This window comes from Tenrec ecaudatus, chromosome 8 (assembly GCF_050624435.1).
Source record: "Tenrec ecaudatus isolate mTenEca1 chromosome 8, mTenEca1.hap1, whole genome shotgun sequence".
In the NCBI taxonomy this organism is placed as follows: Eukaryota; Metazoa; Chordata; class Mammalia; order Afrosoricida; family Tenrecidae; genus Tenrec; species Tenrec ecaudatus.
In genome coordinates, this window is record NC_134537.1 from 6,358,646 (window position 1) to 6,379,096 (window position 20,451).

Below are 20,451 nucleotides of genomic sequence, written 5' to 3' on the forward strand. Positions count from 1 at the left end.
TTAACTCTAGCTCATGATGGACCCATGTGATAAAGCACAGGTGCCTCAGAGGTTCTTTTATGTAGTTACTTGTTTATGTAGTTTCTTTTTTATTTAATTACTTGTTTATTCATTCATTCATTCATTCATTTAGCGCTATAACTTTATGGCAGCAGGGGCTAGATCTTTCTCCCACAGAGCTACTGAGTAGGTTTGAACCACTAGCTTTTGGGTTATCAGTCAAGTACTTAAGGATTTGCACACTGGGGTTCCCTGGGAACTTGTTAAAAACTCAGACTCTCAGACTGTACCTTATACTTGCTGACTTGGGAACTCTAGGGGTAGGCTTACAGATCTGTGTTTTACATAGCCTTCTAGGAATTCCGAAGGAGCTGAAGTCTGAGAATTGCTTCAGTTCAGAGAAATACATCTCGTGATGGCAGCGGCTTGTTTATTGAGAGTTTACCCTGTGATGAGTATTATTATAAACCCTTTACAAGTTTTAGCTCGTTGCAACTTTACCACAGTACCAAAAACAATCTGGAAGGAGTGAGATTTCATGTTCATGTCATAGGTGAGACCCAGGTCATGCCCTCGTACGTAAAGAAGTCAGAGCTGACCCCAAACCCAGGCAGTCTGGCTCCACCGCCAAGAACATCGAACCACAGAGTGGGGGCTGCTCCAGTTAACCAAACACCAGGAGTGCCTCCTATTCAGCAACTGAGCACTCAAGCGATTCATGGCAGTAAGGAAATTGGTCACCACCATATACTTACAGAATGGGGCTCAGAAGCAATTCTACAGGTTTTGTAGGATAGGAGTGTGGTCTCAGCATTGCAAAGCTGGCCCGATAAGCTCAAAATGTGTATTTGATTTCCAAACAACACACTGGTTTTGGAAACATGGCGTCTTTGTGGGGCTCTGGTATCCACTGTTTGTCATTCTCTTGTCAACTTCGTGGCTTTGTAGTCTCTCATCAATTTCCACCCAGGGTCTGCAATTCTAAACCCGCAACCAGCAGGACCACAGAAAGTTGCCGCCGTTATCATGTTACACCATTTGTTATGCCAAGATAATTCCCAGGCTCATTTTCTCGCTCTCCGTTTCAAAGAGAAATCACACGACATTTTTGCTTATTTTTTGGTTTTGTTTTGTTTTTAAACGTTTTATTAGGGGCTCATACAACTCTTATCACAATCCATACATACATCAATTGTGTAAAGCACATCTGTACATTCATTGCTCTCATCGTTTTCAAAACATTTGCTCTCCACTTAAGCCCATGGCATCTGGTCCTCTTTTTTTCCCCCTCCCTCCCCGCTAACCCCTCCCCCATGAGCCCTTGATAATTTATAAATTATTATTTTGTCATATCTTGCCCTGTCGGACGTCTCTCTTCACCCCCTTTTCTGTTGTCCATCCCCCAGGGAGGAGGTCACATGTAGATCCTTGTAATCGGTTCCCTCTTTCCAACCCACTCTCCCTCTACCCTCCCAGTATCACCACTCACACCCCTGGTGCTGAAGGTATCATCCACCCTGGATTCCCTGTCCCTCCAGCTCCTATCTGCACCATTGTACATCCTCTGCTCTATCCAGACTTGCATTTTTGCTTATTGGAAGGCTTCTTGTGAGAAGAATTTCAACAACTGCTTAGTGTGAAAGTTCTCTGCCTACGTTCTACTTTTTATTTTATTTGCCAGAGGTAGACATTTGAAAGGCATATTGAGACTACTTCTAATTGAACTTTTAGTGTCTGGCAACAACAACAGCAATAAAACTCAGGGCCGCTCTCTTTCCGCGCCGCCATCATGGCACGCATGCACGTCCTGGCCGACGCTCTCAAGAACATCAGTCATGCCGAGAAGACAGGCAAGCGCCAAGTTCTGATCAGGCCATGCTCCAAAGTCATTGTCCGGTTTCTGGCTCAGACGATGAAGCCTGGCTGCCTTGGTGAATGTGAAATCATCGACGATCACTGAGCTGGGGAAATTGTAGTGAACCTCATGGGCAGATTAACCAAGTGTGGAGTGACCAGCCCAGGATTTGGGGTGCAGCTCAAAGATCGAGAAGAGTGGCAGAACAACCTGCTCCCGACCCACCAGTTTGGATTCATGGTGCTGAGGACCGCCGCCGGTATCATGGGCCACAAGGAAGCTGGGTAGAAACACACGGGAGGGAAAATCCTTGGCTTATTTTTCTGGGGAAACAAAACACGGAATTGGGAAAAACAAAAACCTTATGGCCATTGAATTGATGCTGACTCGTAGCAGCCTGAGTACCAATCGTTGTTTTATGTTCGAGTACATATGTATCGATGTGATGGCTTTCTTTTTATTTTTTATTTATTTATTTTTTTAACAATTTATTGGGGCTCATACAATTCTTATCACAGTTCATACATATACATACATCAATTGTATAAAGCACATCTGTACAGTCTTTGCCCTAATAATTTTTTTCCTCTTTTCTTTTTTTACATTTTATTAGGGACTCATACAACTCTTATCACCATCCATACATATACATACATCAGTTGTATAAAGCACATCCATACATTCCCTGCCCCAATCATTCTCAAGGCATTTGCTCTCCACTTAAGCCCCTCGCATCAGGTCCTCTTTTTTTCCCCTCCCTCCCCTTTCCCCCCTCCCTCATGTGCCCTTGGTAATTTATACATCGTTATTTTGTCATCTCTTGCCCTATCCGGAGTCTCCCTTCCCCCCTTCTCTGCTGTCCCTCTCCCAGGGAAGAGGTCACATGTGGATCCTTGTAATCAGTTCCCCCTTTCCAACCCACTCACCCTCCACTCTCCCAGCATCGTCCCTCACACCCTTGGTCCTGAAGGTATCATCCACCCTGGATTCCCTGTACCTCCAGCCCTCATATGTACCAGTGTACAGCCTCTGTCCTATCCAGCCCTGCAAGGTAGAATTCGGATCATGGTAGTTGGGGGGAGGAAGCATCCAGGATCTGGGGGAAAGCTATGTTCTTCATCGGTACTACCTCGCACCCTAATTAACCCATCTCCTCTCCTAAACCCCTCTATGAGGGGATCTCCATTGGCCGACACTTGGGCCTTGGGTCTCCACTCTGCACTTCCCCCTTCATTTAATATGGTATATATATACATATACATATACATATACACATACATACACACACTTATATCGTTTGTTGTTTTTTTTTTTTGCATGATGATGTGATGGCTTTCTATGGATTGAAAAGTCTTACAAATACTGTCGGATGGAGGTACTAAGATTACACTCTGTTGTGTGTGCGTTTTTTGGTTAGGTAAGGAATCAAGAATGTGAAATGACTCTGAGCCAGAATACAAAACAAAACGGATTCTTAAAAGGCCCTGCTCTTAAGCTCCAGACTCCTTGACCCCTCTGGCTTCTGCTTCCGCCTGCCCTTTGGAAACATCTGTCAGCATATTCGCATAAGTACTACTGGGCTGTCCTTTCATGAACCACACCGGCTAATGACATTTGTTCTTAGACATTTCTGATTGCTTACCAATCCCTTCCATGTCTGGCTCTGACTTCAGCTAAGGTTGTTAAGAAATATGTAAAATGTGAATATTACATCCATGACTTGGGACCACCGATTGCCCACCAACACGTAGCTTAACTAGCTGCCCTCTAGGTCAATGCCAACTCATGTGTATCAGAATAGAACTGTGCTCCGTCCCAGCATTTCCAGGATGTGACCTTTAAGAAGCAGATTGACAGATCTTTCTTCGGTTTAGGCACCTCTCAACCCAAACCAAACTCACTGCCAAGAGTTGATGCTGACTCCCAGTGATCCGATAGCACAGGGTAGAACTGCCCCTGTGAGCGTCCAAGACTGCAACTGTTCCTGGAAGTGGAAAGCCCCGTCTTTGTCCTATGGAGCCGCTGTTGGTTTCTAACTGCTGGCCTTGTGAATAGCAGCCCAACGCATCACCACTCTGCCACCAGGGATTCTCAAGGCATCTCTGAGTGGATTCAAATTATCCTTTAAAAAATAATTTACTTTGTATTACTCCATTTTTATTTAAATCTCTGATGAAACCACCATATCTGTGGATTAGTGTTACACTATTCTTCTAATTCTTTACTGCAGTAGCTAAGTCCCCTTTAGATACCAGCAGCCATACTCTGAACCAGATCCTAGTAGTTTGGGCGTACACACATGCACAGGGCCTTCCAGCCAAGGGAACTGATTTGTTAATCCCCCAGAAGAACTTCTCGGTTTCCCTGAACAGAAACCCCGGACCCCTCTTGTAGGTCTGCATGGTGAAATCAAGATTACATGGCCCTTGCAAGTGATATGCACTTGCATCCAACCCCTCTCTAGTCTTATCCCACCCCTTTTCATGAAGGAGTGTCATGTACCTGTCTGTTTCTCTGAGCGTTTGAGAACTCCCACATATTCAGGGAGGGGGATCCGAGGACCACCACCCCCCTTTCTAACTCCCTGTTCAGCTACTTTCTCTTTCCCAAAGACTGATAGCCAGCGATGGAATTTCTGGGCTCACCAAGCAGGGGCCATTTCTGGTTGGCAAACAAAATCTTTCCCTAAACAATAACAATCAGCAAATTCTCAAGGTCAGCTGGTGGGTTTGAACCACTAACTTTGTGGTTAGCAGTTCAACACTTCTCCCGCAGCACCACCAGTCATGAAAGAGAACTAAAAGCCTGGCCACTCCTTTTAGGATGGTACAGCCTAGTGGATTAAGTCACAGTGCTCTTAGGAGAAAGAATGCAGAGAAGGGGATATAGCTCCTTCTCACTTACCAATGATCTCATTATCTGACAATATGTATCTTTAACCACTTTGTTTTGCAAGTTAACAATCGTGTCTGGAAGGAAGGTGTGCTTCTATCCCTGACGGGGCCTCTTTCCACAGGCCCAGGTTCACATAGAAGGAAACACACCTTGCAGAGTATTTCACTGCTCAGGTTGGGGAAGGAGGCTCATTCTCAACACTATGGTTTTTGTTTGTTTGTTTGTTTGTTATGGGTCTTCCATTAAGGCCAACAACAACAACACTGCTTACGTTCTGATCCTTCCCCTTTGTTGTGCAGTTTCTTTCCTTGGCTTAATCCTCTATGTGATTAGGACCTTTCTCATCACGGATACTGTCAGTCTGTGATTCTCTAGAGTGATTTTCTTCCCCAATCTCTCTGATCATCAGAAAACTAAGTAACAAGGCCAATTGCCTTATGAAAGGCTTACATACTCCTGAATTGGATTCAGAATGAATATCTATCTATCTACAAACCTAAATCCACGGAAGGCACGCTGACGAGGCAAACGGGTAAGCACTCCACTGCTAACCACAGGCTGGTGGCTTGAAGCCTGCTCAGCAGCTCCATCTGAGCAAACCCTAAGCCCCCCCCCCCCCCCCCGCTTCTTAAAATACCGCCAAGAAGCCTCCATGGGGCAGTTCTTCTCCGTCATGTGTTGTCACTCACGGCGTTAACTCAGCCACACCTCAAACCATGTTTATATGCAAAGGGGCTTCCATAAGTTCATTGAAAAATTAAATTTTCTTTAAATTCCATTTTTCAATGAACATTTCTGAAGCCCTTGTGTGTGTGTGTGTGTGTGTGTGTGTGTGTGTGAGTGTGATCACCACCATCTATTTGATTCCACCTCATAGTAACTCTACAGGACAGAGTAGAACTTCCCCTATGGGTTTCAGAGATTGCAAATCTTTATGGAAGTAGAGTACCCCATCTTTCTCCCACAGAGTGGCTGGAGGGTGTGAGTATATATGTATGTGTATATGTACAGTCACACAGAAATCTATGTAGGTTGTATATGTGAACATATAGGTTTGTGTATGTAATTGGAAGTCATAAAAATGAAGCGGAATACATGGACATCGATATCCTAGGTGTCAGTGGGCTCAAATGGACTGGGATTGATCATTTTGAATCGGAAAATCATCTGATTTACTATGCCAACAGTGACACAATCAAGAAGAAAGGCTTTAGACTAATTTTCAAAGAAGAATTTTTTAAGATCTATATTACAGTACCATGCTGTCTGTGATTGGATTATATCATCCCCTTCAAGGAAATCCAATCAATGCAAATATTATTATTCAAATTTATGCACTAACCACAAATGCTAGTGGTGAAGAAATGGAAGAATGCTATCAAGTCTTCTGTCTGAAAAGGATCTAACATCCTATCAAAACGCACTGAGAGTTCATGATGATTGGAATGCTAAAGCTGAACACAGCTGAAGGAACGGCAGTTGGAAAATATAGCCTTGGTGACTAAACAAAGCTCGATCTTGCATGATAGAATTTGGCAAGACCAGTGAATTGTTCATAGTAAATAACTTGTTTCAACACACAAACAGCGACTATACACGCTGACAAATGGACTAACAGAAATCAAATTAGCTACACCTGTGGGAAGACATGACAGAGAAGCTCAATATCAGTGGCTACAGTCAGGTCAGGGGCTGACTGTGGAACAGACTATCAGTTTGAAACAGAAGAAAACATTTTAAAGTCCATAAGAATCCAAATAGAACCTTGAGTGTGGCCCATCTGTATTTCAAGAACAGATTTGACACATTGAACACTGACTGAAGACCTGATGAGCTATGGAAGGACATCAAGGACAGTGTTCTTGAAGAAAGCAAAATGTCATTCAAATGATAAGAAAGAAAGAAAGAAAGAAAAGATCAAAAAAAGAGGGATGTCAGGAGAGACTATGAAACTCGTCCTCGATCACAGAGTGGCTAAAGTAGTAAGTAAAGTTTTGATGAACATCATCCAACATCGGTTGCAGCAGTGTATTGACAGGGAGCGTCCAGAGATTCAGGCTGCATTCAGAAGAGGACTTGATACAAGGGCTATCACTGCTGATGGCTTGACTCAAAGCAGAGAATACCAGAAAGATGTTTACTTGTGCTTTATTGACTGAGCCAAGGCATTTGACTGTGTGGATCATCACAAACTATAGGTAGACTTGAGAAGCATGGGAACCCAGAACACTTGATTGTGCTCATGCGGAACCTGAACATGGACCAAGAGGCAGCTGTGTGAACAGAACAAGGGGATACTGCATGGTTAAAAACCAGGAAAGATGTGCATCAGGGTTGTTCCCTCCCACCATACTTATTCCATCTGCACTCACGGCAAATCACGGGAGAAGCTTGATTATATGTGAGATCACATATAATTAACAACCTTTGATGTGCAGAGGGCACAGCATTGCTTGCTGAAAGCAAGGAGGACTTGAGCACTGACTGATGGCGATCAAGGATGGCAGCCTTCAGTGCGGATGGCAACTCAATGAGAGAAGACCCAAACCCTCACCACTGGACCAATAGGTAACTTCATTGAAAATGGAGGAAAGATCAAAGTCGTCAAGGACGCACAATAAATATTCATGGAAGCAGTAGTCAAGAGATGGAAGAGGTGTCCCACGAGTAAAGGATGTTTCTTTGAGGACTGAGGTGCGCCTGCCCCGAGCTATGGTATTTTCATTTTCCTCACATGCATGTGAAAGTTGTACACTGTGCTAAGAAGGCCCTAGAAGAGTTGCTGCATTTAAATTGTGATGCTAGAGAAGAATATTGAAAGTCCCAAGAGAACAAGCACATCTGTCTTGGAAGAAGTATGGCCAGAATACTCCTTAGAGGCCAGGATGGTCAGACTTTGTCTTACATATTTTGAGCACGTTGTCAGGAGAATGTCATGCTTGGTAGAGGGGCGGAGGAAAATTCCTCGAGGAAACTGACACAGAGGCTGCAAAACTGGGCTCAAGCATATGAACAATCGTGAGGAGGGTGCAGGACTGATCTGTGTTTTGCTCTGTTGTGCATAAGGTCACTAAGGGTCAGAACTGCCTCTCTGTATTTAGTAGGTTAAGCATGGAGTTCTAAGCCCAGGGAAAATTCGACTCTGTCCTAGAGGGTCACTATTAGTGGAAACCAACTCAACAGCAGTGGGCTTGATTTTACACACACGCGTGCACACACAACCCTGGTGGTGTAATGGGTTATGCATTGGGCTGCATATTGCAAGGTTAGCTATTCAAAACCACTAGCGACCTTTAAGACCCCAGTCACTATCTCTTTTGATAGCCGGGCACCATCAGCTTTCTTCACCACATTTACTTATTCACCCACTTTGGCTCCAGCAGTTGTGTTGGGAGAGTGAGCATCATAGAGTTCCAATTTAATAAAAGAAAGTATTCATGCATTGAGGGAGTGTTTGAGTAGAGGCCCAAGGTCCTTCCGCCACCTAAATACGTAACCTACAAATATAGACACATAGATCTATTTCCCCATCCTCCTATATATATTTGCATGTACATGTCTTTGTCTAGACCGCCATAAATGCCCTTTGACTCCTAGCTCTTTCCTCCATCTCCCTTGACTTTCCTCCTGCCCTACTACCATGCTTCGTCGCCACCTGGGCTAGAGTATACCTCTTCTCTAAGCAACCTTACCCTTGATCATTTCTACCAGGCCTGCCACTCCCCCCTCTCTACCATTTGGGGTCCCATGTTTTTCCCTTGTCCCTGTGTTTGTTAACACCACTTCCTTACCCCCCCACTCCCCCACCCCAAGTCCCCCCGGAACTGTCGGTCCCGTTGTTTTTCCTCCAGATAGTTCATCCAGCCTGTCCTATTCAGACAGACCTGTGGAGACACTAACATGCACGAAAACAAGACAGAGGAAAACAAAGCAACAGTATACAACCAGACAACAAAACCACAAAAACAAACCACTGACAAAGAACAGAACAAAACAGTTCACAAGAGAAAAGCTTGTAGTTAGTTCAGGGATTGTTTGCTGGCCCTTAGGAGCGTTGTCCAGTCCAGTCTGTTGGGGCACCACGCCCTGGCCCCAAAGTCCACTTTCAGCATTCCCTGGGGACCTTGCCACTCCATTCCCTTGCTGTTCCGCTGCACTCCCCCAGTGATTTGCCTCGGTGTGGTGGGATCAGGTCAGGTACAATTCCCACACTGTGTCTCCGGTGCAGTCCCCTGTATCGTCCTTAGTCACTGATTGGCATCATTTCTCATAGTGGGGCCAGCCATGTTGTTCTCTCTGTGGACTGGCTGCTCTACTCAGGAACATCATCCTCATGGCCTGGTGGGCCAGGCTGTGCTCCACTCTCTCCTCCTACCCCTTCATCTGCTCCCGTGTGCTCTGATCAGATATGTCCCTCTCCCGGAGCTGCAGAGTCAATGTCGTCCTTTGGAACAAATTCTTTTTGGGGGAGGGGCAGGAATCCACTTAATTTATGGTGCTGGGGCCAGCCTCCCAGACCTCTCCACTGGTTCCCTACTCCACGCCAGGATATTGCATAAAGAGGACCTGATGCAAAGGACTTAAGTGGAAAGCAAATGCTTTGAGAATGATTGGGGCAGGGAATGTATGGATGTGCTTTATATAATTGATGTATGTATATGTATGGATTGTGATAAGAGTTGTATGAGTCCCTAATAAAATGTAAAAAAAGAAAAGAGGAGAAAAAATGATTAGGGCAAAGACTGTACAGATGTGCTTTATACAATTGATGTATGTATATGTATGAACTGTGATGAGTTGTATGAGCCCCTAATCAATTGTTAAAAAACAAAACCACTAGCGGCAGTTCCATGGGAGAAAGAGGAGGAGTGCTAATCCCATAGATTTATGGTTTCAGAAACTCACAGGGGAGGTTCTCCGGTGTCCTATAGAGTCACAATGAGCCAGAATGGTTGTGAAGGCAATGAGCATTTTGGGCCCACACACAGGCACATAGAGAGAGGTGCTCATCTATGGCTACACTGTTACATAGAGAGAGATGCTCATCTATGGCTACACTGTTACATAGAGAGAGGTGCTCATCTATGGCTTCACTGTTACATAGAGAGAGGTGCTCATCTATGGCTACACTGTTACATAAGCTACAGAATTAAGTCCAGGTAGAATAAGAGAAGGAGTTTCGTTGGGTCAGACCATCTGGGTTTTAGGATCTCTTTTCATATTGATCGTAATCCATGGAAAATATAGAGGCTTTCGTTGTGTACTTCATTGTTAGGTCACTGCCAGTAAGGAGCCGCCACGGCTTGGTGGATTATATGTAGGGCAGCCGTTGGATCCCCCTAGCTGCCCAACACAGAAAAATGAGGTTTTCTGTTCCCATTAAGGCTGACAACCTTGAAAACTCAGCTGTCCGCTGTACCATGTCCTACAGGGTCGCTATGAGTCAAAATTGACTCTGTGGCAGTGTGTTGAGAAGGTAACTGTAAAACATAAAATACCTACTAAGAAAAAGATGAAAGAGAACAAAACCCTCTGTAGAAAAAGCCAATTAAAAGGATTCCGAAGGCCACCGGTCATAGAGAAAACGTGCATTTTTCGCCATCTTCTACAATAAAGGTTTTGTTGAGTGCTTTCTGAGAAGAGGCAGGAACCAGATGGAGGAGAGTTTGTCGTTTCAGAACAGGGGTGGGCAAACTTTACTGAAATGAGCCTGATTGTGAATCTTTCGAGCTTCTTAGGAAATGTGTTCTCTATCACAAGCATCACTTTACAAAAACTGCCACAGAGATATGTAAACAAATGAGTGTAACTGTGATCCAACAAAACTTCATTTGTAACCACCAGAATTTGGGTTATATATATATCTACTTTATCACAAAATATTAATATTTGTTTCTGTTAACATTGTACATATTTATCCAGGACCCTTAAGATAGGTATACAAGAGCAAGTTAAAAAAAAAAGAATCTTGCGACAAAATTTTAATTTCTTAAACAAAATATCTAAATAGAAAACTATTGTTTTTCAGCATATCACAGAGCTGGGTCTAGGAACCTTAAAAATTATTATTAATTGAGTTAATATATCTATCATCTTATTCTATAAATCAATCATGTCAAGTAGATTGACTGTGCAGTTGCTACCACAATCAGTTTCCAAAATCCTTTTCCTTCCTGGACTCCTTAACATCGTCTCCCTTTTACACCCCACCCAGGTGAAACTCTTATTCTACTTGCTGACCCCAGAGGGTCATCAATCCTGGGTTTCATATACCAAAACACAGAAAACATAGGATTTGGTTTTTTTTTTAATTTCAACCTCCTAAAAATGTGGAAAACACTCTGTTGGCTAGTAAAGCAACTGAATTTGGCACGTATCTTTGTTTGTCTACTCCTACCAGAAAGCTAAACACTCCCACCGCGTACTTGTGTCATGAAGTCATGAGCCGGACCCCAGCACTGGGCCACACAGTAAACTTTGCCCTAATTTCAAATGTGAAAAGGCATTTTGATCTGAGAGCATTTACTTCTGTTTGTTTGTTTGTTTTTCACATCGAAATCACTGAACAGGGCTCCAGCAATTTTTCTTCAATAGTTGAAAGTCACTTTCTGGACAGACCCTTGGACACGATGGGGACAGACCCTTGGACACGATGGCAACTCGTCCCAGCCTTGTCAAGTTCTCCTCTGATACCCCAGGATGCCGAACCTGGCAGCCAACAAAATCTCTGCAGTCCACCAGCAACTGCCTCTTCATTTCTTGGAGTTCTGTGTACTGAAGAAAGAAAGAATGAACTTCTGACCATCTGGGAAGGCTAAGTGAAATGCCAGTGTCCTAGAAGAATAAATCCTTTTACATTGGAAAAGAAGGAAAGGGGGGAAATCTTCCTGCCACTGAGTTGATTCTGACTCACAGCAGCCTTATAGGACGGGTCGGACTGGCTGACCCTGTGGGTTTCTGAAGCTGTCATTCTTCTTCGTTTTATGATCATTTCATTGGGGGCTCATACAACTCTTATCACAATCCATCCATCCATCCATCCATCCATCCATCCATCCATCCATCCATTGTGTCAAGCACATTGTACATTTGCTGCCCTCATTCTCAAACATTTGCTTTCTACTTGAGCCCTTGGTATCAGCTCCTCATTTTCCCCTCCCTCTCAGCTCCCCCTCCCTCATGAACCTTGATCATTTATAAATTATTATTATTTTGTCATGTCTTACACTGTCTGATGTCTCCCTTCACCTACTTCTCTGTTGTCCGCCCCCCAGGGAGGAGGTTATATACAAATTCTTGTAATTGGTTCCCCCTTTCTACCCCACCTTCCCTCCACCTTCCCAGTATTGCCACTCTCAGCACTGGTCCTGAAAGGATCATCTGTCCTGGATTCCCTGTGCTTCCAGTTCCTATCTGCACCAGTGTACATCCTCTTGTCTAGCCGGATTTGTAAGGTGGAATTGGGATCATGATAATGGGGGCGTGAGGAAGCATTTAAGAACTAGAGGAAAGTTGTATGTTTCATCGTTGCTACACTGCACCCTGACTGGCTCGTCTCCTCCATGCAACCCTAGAAACTGTCATTCTTAATGAGGGTAGACAGCTTCCATCTTTCTCCTTCAGAGCAGCTGGTGGTTTTGAACAGCTGGCATTTCGAGAAGCAGCCTAATGCATAACCACTAAAAGATAAAAGCATGGCCAGGAGGCATCCTTAGAAATTGAAAAACGAGAGTAAAGTCATGCACCATTTTGAATGAGTTAGCAAAAATGAAAGCCTTTCATATTAGAAGATTCATCAAATATTAAAGAAGATAAATTTTAATTCCTTAAAACCTGCTGACATCTAAACTCTCAGGCAAACACTCTTTAGTACATCTTAATATGCCTTATTTGGGAGCTAAGCTTTATTAAAGTCAGGAGAGGTAAGCCTGACGATGAACCACAGCTGTGCTTTTCCACACCAAGTACTACAGATTACAGAAACCCTCGGGGTTTTAGTTCAAAGAGTTCACAGAGCTCACGCTTCTGTCTTGTACAACAGGCCCCCAGGCTATGAATATCCAATTTGAGAACAACACATGCTTGCCCTTTAATAGTATGTAAGTTTGCTCTCACTTTGAAATGATTGCGCTAACATCTACTCACACAGATTCTTTACCACAGTCGCCTTCCCTGGATGCCTGTGATGCTTTTAAATCATTGAACAGGCTTCCATGCACCCCCCACCCTCCCAAGTAGGGCTAAACGGGAAACTCCTGACTAATCACAGAGCAACGTACTGCCTGGCACTGTGGTCAGACGCGTGAGAGAGACACGCTCTATCCTCCGCTACAGTGAAAGCACAGACAGATTTCCTTGTTAGGACCAAGAGTTTTCACTGGCATCTGAGGACTCTGAAAACGTAGCTCAGAAACATGTCACTTCCTAACAACACCGGGGCACATGGAAAACACGCCTGTTGGTGTGGGTTCATGGTCTGGAAAAAAGCCTGTTTGCCTATAAATATTGAGTGTGATTTATGTCTTCTTCTTCCACGCTCCCTTCATTACTGGCCTCAGTGGCTTGTCTAACCCTCTACAGGCAACTCGACAAGAGGAGCTAGGTTTTGTGAGGGCGCCATGTCCACTTTGAGGAATCAACAGTCCACTGAATAGAACAGTCTGTCACACTTAACAATACAGAAATGTAAACCCACAAGGCCATGTGTGTAGGTCGTGTGTGTATACATTTCTATGTACCCACGCCCTCCAAACTCACAGTCATGGAGTCACTGCTGACTATAGGATGGGGCAGAGCTGCCCTGTGGGTTTCAGAGACTAACTCGTTATGGGAGCAGAAATCCCCATCTTTCCCCAGCAGAGCAGCTGGCGATTTCAAACTGCTGGCCTTGCCCTGAGCAGCCCAACCCCAAACCACTGAGAATTGTATGTAGGTAGGCACATGTTTATTATTGCGTTGGTTTATGGAACAATACCTACTCGCTGTTGAAGGGCTGCGGAATACAAGTGACAAAAGTTGACTCAACCATTCCTCATAATAGACGTAAGTAATATGGAAGCTTGGTTTAACACATGTCTGACACTGACACCTTCCTTTCCATTTAACATCTGATGTTCAACATCAATTTAATAGTTTAACATGACAAAGGAAGAACAAAAAGATATTTGACTTTGACCTAATGTGTTAGTCTAGGTAGACTAGAGAAACAATTTCATGGACACTCTCATGTATAGGAAAGAGCTTTATATACAAGAGTAGTTGATTCCAGCCCAGGCCAGATCAAGTCCATAGTCTGATATTAGCCCATATGTCCAATACCAATCTATAAAATCCTCTTCAGGCTCATGAAACACATGCAATGATGCCCAATGTAGGAAGATCACAGGCCAGTGGCTGCAAAGTCTTGTGGATCCAGTGGCGGTAGAAGCATCTCAGCACTGGCAGGGGGTCTCCACGTGGCTTCTCCAGTTCCCAGGGCACAGGGTCTATCAGCATAGTGCCATGTGTCTTGTCAGTAGAGCGTGTCTCAGGGAGTGAGCAGGGAGAGAAGTGTCTCCCGCCTCCAAGGAGGAAATCCAGCAGTTCCCAGAATCCTCAGGGTAAGGTCATGCCCACACAGAGGGCTCATTGGCTATAACCCAATTGGCAGACTAGATGCCACCTCTTCACTCTTAATCCTCTCAAGTCCCAAATTGACACCAGATTATGTAACTACCACACCTAACATAAAAACAAACAAAAATCCCTCCAAACATTGAGTTAGTTCATATTGACTCTGTTCCGGACAGGGTAGAACTGCCCAGGTGGGTTTCTGAGATGTTAACTTTTTGTTAGAGTAGAAAGCCTCATCTTTTTCCCATGGAGTGGCTAGTGATTTCAAACTGCTGAACTTGAAGTTACAAGCCCAAATCATAACCCAATATGTCTTTAGGGCCACTTACCCAACACAAAAAAAGTCAATTCAATGAAGATTTGTTTACATTTTGAGTCTGACGTCTTTTACCCAGCATAATGCATATGAGAGTCCTCCACATTACTGAAAGTTTCCGTCATTTGTTCCTTTGTATTGTGGGGCGGGGGTGGGGGGGGGGGAATCATCTATTATATGGATGTAGCACAGTGAGCTTCTTTGGTTGCCAGTTGAAGGGCATGTTTGCCGTCTCCAGATGGGGGTACTTATGAATCAAGTCACTGTAGAAACTTGCATACAGTCTTCATTTCCTAGTGCTGATACAATGGAAATACTGCAAATGGATAGTTTTGTTACAGAAGGAAGTGGAGGCTCCAGGACCCACCTCTCCTGGTTCTTGCCCCTGCTCTACAAGAAAATAGTCAGAGGAGAAACAGTAAAAAAGTTTCCAACAGAGCGAGTCCATTTATTAAGAGTTACATCGAGCATGACTCTTGGAAATGGACAACCCAGCTAGTCTAAGGGAATGCTGCTGAAAAGGACAGACTTAATTTTTTTAATCCTGCTGATGCTGAACCTTGAACTCTGGTAGCATAGTGGTTACGGATTGGGCTGGGATCAGAAAGTAAACAGTTCGAAACTCCTAGCTGCTCTGCAGGATAAAAACAAAAACGGGGCTTTGTACTCCTAGAGAGAGTTACAGTCTCAGAAACTCACAGGTCCAGTTCAACCCACCCTGTCCTTCAGGGTCGCTGTGAGTTGGCATTGACTCTGTGGCAGTGAGTTTTGCTTTGGTTGGAGGATGAACCTATTGCCAGGTCTTTGTAGTGTACCTCCCCTTTTACAAATGTTTCACGTGTACCCAAAGTTCATGCTATGACCTGTCTTCTAGCCAGAACCCAAAGGTCAATTGGTCGTTTGTCAGGCCTGTGTGCATATTCAGTCCACTCCCTCTTACAACCTCCTCCCCCCTTGTGTTAGGCAAGCTAGAGCAGTGGTCCTCAACCTTCCTAATGCCACGACCTTTTAACACAGTTCCTCATGTTGTGGTGACCCCCCCAACCAAAAATTATTTTTGTTGCTACTTTATAACTGTAATTTTGCTACTATTATGCATCAGGCGACCCTGTGAAAGGGTTGTGGGACCCCCCCAAAGGAGTCATGACCCACAGGTTGAGAACAGCTGGACTAGAGAAATAAATCCAGTGAGACGCCTATATGTGCAAGAAGGAGATTTATATTAAGAAGCAATCATACATCAAGAAAACATCCCAGCCAAGTCCAACTCAAATCTATAAGTCTGATATTAGTCCATATGTTCCCCTGTAGACTCGTACAGCCACAAGCAATAATGCGGAATGTGGATTATTACAGGCCAGAGGGTGCAAAGTCCTATGACTCCAATGGCGGTGGAGGTATCTCCAGGGTTCTGGTAGGTACCAGTTTGGCTGGCCAGCAGAAAGGTGAAGGCAGAGAAAGAGGGGGTGGGTGGGGAGATTCCCAGGACCTTCCCTATGAGAAGACCACGCCCACAAGGAGGTTTCATCAGGCTATGACCTGATTGACAGACTAGACTCCACTTTGACATATCAATTTGACGTGAAATTATTTAACTACCACATCCCTGTGTTGAGACGTGCTCTTAGCCTCTAGGGTTCTTGGGCTTCTGGCTTCCCGGGATCTCCCCTCACCCCCAGTTCTGCACATGTGGTGCTCTTTGCCACTTGATTGTTCGAGTCTGCTTGTGAACCCCAGTTCTGCTTCCATGCAGCTGGGCACACTTCCCAGCCTGTACTCCTTTGAGACTGTAAAACCTGAAACATGTCATGTCCTTCATCAAAAAAACCCAACACCCTTGGATCACACAAGAAGCTTCGGCATGAATGCTTTCATCGCGTGAAACAAAGCACCAAGGTCTGACCCACTCCAGAAACCGAACACTTTCCTCAGGGGGTTGGCTTGCTGACTCCTTTATAAGGGGATGCGCTTCTTCCCTTCTGGCTGGTTTGACTTTTCTAGAGAACCGTCCGAACACAAGCTGAATTCCTGGCTTCAGACGTCTGACCTCCCAAACGAGGGGAAACAAGCCAAGGCAGTTGGTGGTTTGGATCAGCCGCTGCTTGGTGTGCGAAAGGACCTGAAAAATGGCTCCCAGGAAGATTCTAGACTAGCAAGGTCCAGAGGCAGTTCCACTCCTTGCTATGAAGTGACTTGGTTGCTATGAATAGAATCGAACAGCTATGGATTGAATTGTTCCTAATTGACTTGATAGCACAAAACAAAAAACCGTGAGACATTTCTGTCCAGGAAAGCCGGTCACTGAGGATATTTCTGATAATGATGATAATAGTAACTCAGACATTTTCAATTCTGTATGTAAAAATTGCTACAAGAGCATGGAGGGAACACACGACATTCCTGGAGTTCTTCAGTGTTTCCTCTCCCCCACCCCCACCCCCACTCCATCTCTACCTCTACCCCCACCCCCACCTCCGTGCCCCCCTATCATGACCCCAGTTCTACTTTACAAATCCAGCTTCAGAAACGTGGGTGAAGGGAGACAGCAGTGTAAGATATGAAAATAATCATTTATAATTTATTAGGGGTCCAAGAGGGTGGGAGGTTGGGGAAGAGAGGGAGGGGGGGAAGAGCTGATACCAAGAACTCAAAACAGCAAGAAAATATTTTGAAAATAACAAAGGCAACATATGTACAAATGTGCTTGATATAATTGATGTATGAAAATGATGTGTGGATTGCTATAAGAGCCTACAATAAATTATTTTTTTAACAAATCACCACAAATGTAGCAGCTTAACAACACCCATTCATTACATTTACCATTCGGAGTCTGAGCCCAGTTGAATTGGCCCCTAGTCTAGGTTCTATAAATATGTTTGAGGATTAAGATTTCTAAATATGTAAATATGGTTGGAGCTGGAGGTGACATGTGGACACGTGGAGACCCATGCCAGTGTTGAGGTGCTTCCACCATCACTGGATCCACAAGACTTTCTATCCACTGGCCTGTGAGCTTCCTGCATACGGCATCATTGCATGTGTTGGGTGAGTCTAGAAAGGAATTATGGACTAGTAATGGACATATGGGCTAATTTCAGACTTATGGACTTGATCTGGACATGGCTGGGATGTTTTATTATTACATAATGGCTCTTTGATATAAAGCTCTCATATATATATATGAGTATCTCTGGATTGGTCTCTTTAGTCAACCTGGACTGACACAAAACTGAAACAGGAACTTGCCTGTATCACAAAGCTGATCTTGGAGGCAGATCCTCCGGTGCCAGTCCAGATTCAGGTGACTACAGCCTTATCCGACATTTTGATGCCGATGAGAGGCCTGGCATCAGAACCACCTTGGCCTCTCAGCCACATGGCTCCGTGGGCTCTGTCCTGCATGGGTATGTTACAAAACTCTCTAGCTTTACGGGTAAATGTCCAAAAGGCCTACTGGTATCCAGTCTCCTCACATGGAAGTCACTCAGCTCCAGCGCCTAGAGTCAGCAAACCTAGCTCCTTCCCAGACAAACACCCAGGGATGAAAGTAAGTAAGCCTTTTGCCCAAAGGCACTCATCTTGTTGCTGTGTGGGCTGGGAAGGTGAGTTAGTCTGGTCGACTAGAGAAACAGATCCATAGACACACATATGTGTATAAGGGAGAGGTTTATATGCAAGAGGAATTGAACATTGAGAAAACATCCCAACCCAGTCCAGTCCAAGGTCATAAGTCCGGTATTAGCCCATATGTCCTACAGCAATCTATAAAGACCTCTTCAGGCTCACAAAACACATGCAATGATGCCAAATGTAGAAGATCACAGGCCAGTGGATAGAACGTCTTTAGTGGTAGAAGCATCTCAGCGCTGGCAGGGGTCTCTCTGTGGCTTCTCTGGCTTCAGAGGTCTGGTTGCGTCCATGTGGCTTGTCTTCTGCAATGTCTCCCAGGGAGTGGCAGAGACAGAGAGGTGTCTTCTGCCTCCAAGGTCAGAGGAAGTACCAGATTTCCCAGAATTCTCAGGAGAAGGCCGTGCCCACACAGAAGTCTCATTGGCCATCTACAAATTGACAACCTAGACTCCACTCCTATACTCTTAATCCTTCAATCGACACCAGATTAGGTGACTACCACAGAAGGCCACTGCTCCATCACTGCGCTGTCTCACATGCTTGGTGCTGCTTGCTGTCTCTGCCGTGCCTCCTCCCCTTGTCAGCTGTCTGTCCCTAGATAAAGGAGTTTCAGCACGGCGCAGGATCCTCAGAGTCCGGATGACACGCTCCATTTATGGCTCTTGTTTACTGATGGGCACATGGCGATCACCCTTTTCCATTTTCCAGATGCCTCATTTTAAACCTAAGGGAATGGTGAAACCGATCAGTCCTCCCATTAGGGTGCTATATGCCTTATTTGCATGATTCCACTTTGCATGGGTGCCCTTGTTTACACTATTAGCAAGTCATGTGATCTCTTTGCAGGGCTTACAAACACCTCACAGTTGCATAGTCCTACCCAGTCATTTGATAGGAATTACAAAGACTGTGTAGCAGACTCACCTCAAGTAATTCACTACACTGCAATAACTAATGAAATTTAGGGACTTTTTAAAAAGAAGAAAATGCAACTAATTATATCATATTTTCTAAATCTAAATTATTTCTCATATTTGACAAATTCTTTATGAAACAGGTAAAGTAAGGAACTATGTTAAGTTTCTAATTTAGATGCTTTAAAGTCAGCTACCTATAAACTCAGTTTCTCCAGAGTAAAACTTTTATTTCAGAAGTTATAAAACCAGTGTAACAGCTCTTTTAGAATTTGTCTAGCAGGTTTTCTGGTTTTCCCGGAAACTACCTCCCCTCCCACACACACACACACACACACACACACACACACACACACACACACACACAAAGAAGCTATAAAACCATTCCTTGGAGTAAGTCTAGAATTTCAGTACTCCAAAGTATTCTCTGACCCATAGCCCTTCGGGGGACAACACTGGAGACACAGTGAAGGAATTGTGCTTGATCTGATCCCACTACACCAAGGCAAAACACTAAGATCATACAAAGAATAACAAGAAGAGCAGAGCAAGGAAGTCCTGAGGGAATACCAAAAATAGACTTAGGGACAGGGCATGGCACTCCATCAGATTCCACTGAAAAACACTCCTAAAGGGCAACAAACAACAAACTTGAACTATTTATAAAGCGTTTCTTATTTTGTCTTTTGTCGCTTTATTTTGCTCTGTCTTGTTTTTTGTGCATATTATTACCTCTGCAGGTCTATCTAGATAAGATAGGTGGGATAAACAATCTGGAGGAGAAAACAAAAGGACCTATGGTTCCAGGGGAACGTGGGAGAGGGGGAGGGGGGGGGGAAGGAAGTGAGTGTTAACAAACTCAGGGAAAAGGGAACAACAAGTGATCCAAATTGATGGTGAGGAGGGTATAGGAGGCCTGGTAGGGCATGATCGAGGACAAATATAGAAAAAGAATGGCTGGAAATGGATTCTGGTAACAATGGCACAATTCTGCTCGATGTGTTTGAAATATGGAATGATGTGTGATATGTATGCAATCCCAATGTTAAAAAATCACTAAGTCAGCTTTTTAATAAAAGCAAACAAAAACTTTGAATTTTTTGTCCCTACGGATTGCTTAGTGTTGTTGATTGTACTGTATTTATGAAAATTTGGCGTGCTTTTATGAACACGTAGGTAAACATGATTAAGGGTTTCCATTTGAGTCATTTTGGTTAATTTGGTAT

General features: G+C 44.2%; 1 non-coding gene and 1 pseudogene across 1 annotated transcript; both read left to right on the forward strand.

Moving 5' to 3' along the window:
* Positions 1–1,789: 1,789 nt before the first annotated feature.
* LOC142454631 (small ribosomal subunit protein uS8-like) lies at positions 1,790–2,230 on the forward strand (annotated as a pseudogene).
* A 17,244-nt stretch (positions 2,231–19,474) lies between these two features.
* On the forward strand, positions 19,475–19,537 carry LOC142455759 (U7 small nuclear RNA). Its single transcript, XR_012785897.1, has one exon. It is a non-coding gene; the product is annotated as a U7 small nuclear RNA (small nuclear RNA).
* The last annotated feature ends 914 nt before the right edge of the window (positions 19,538–20,451 follow it).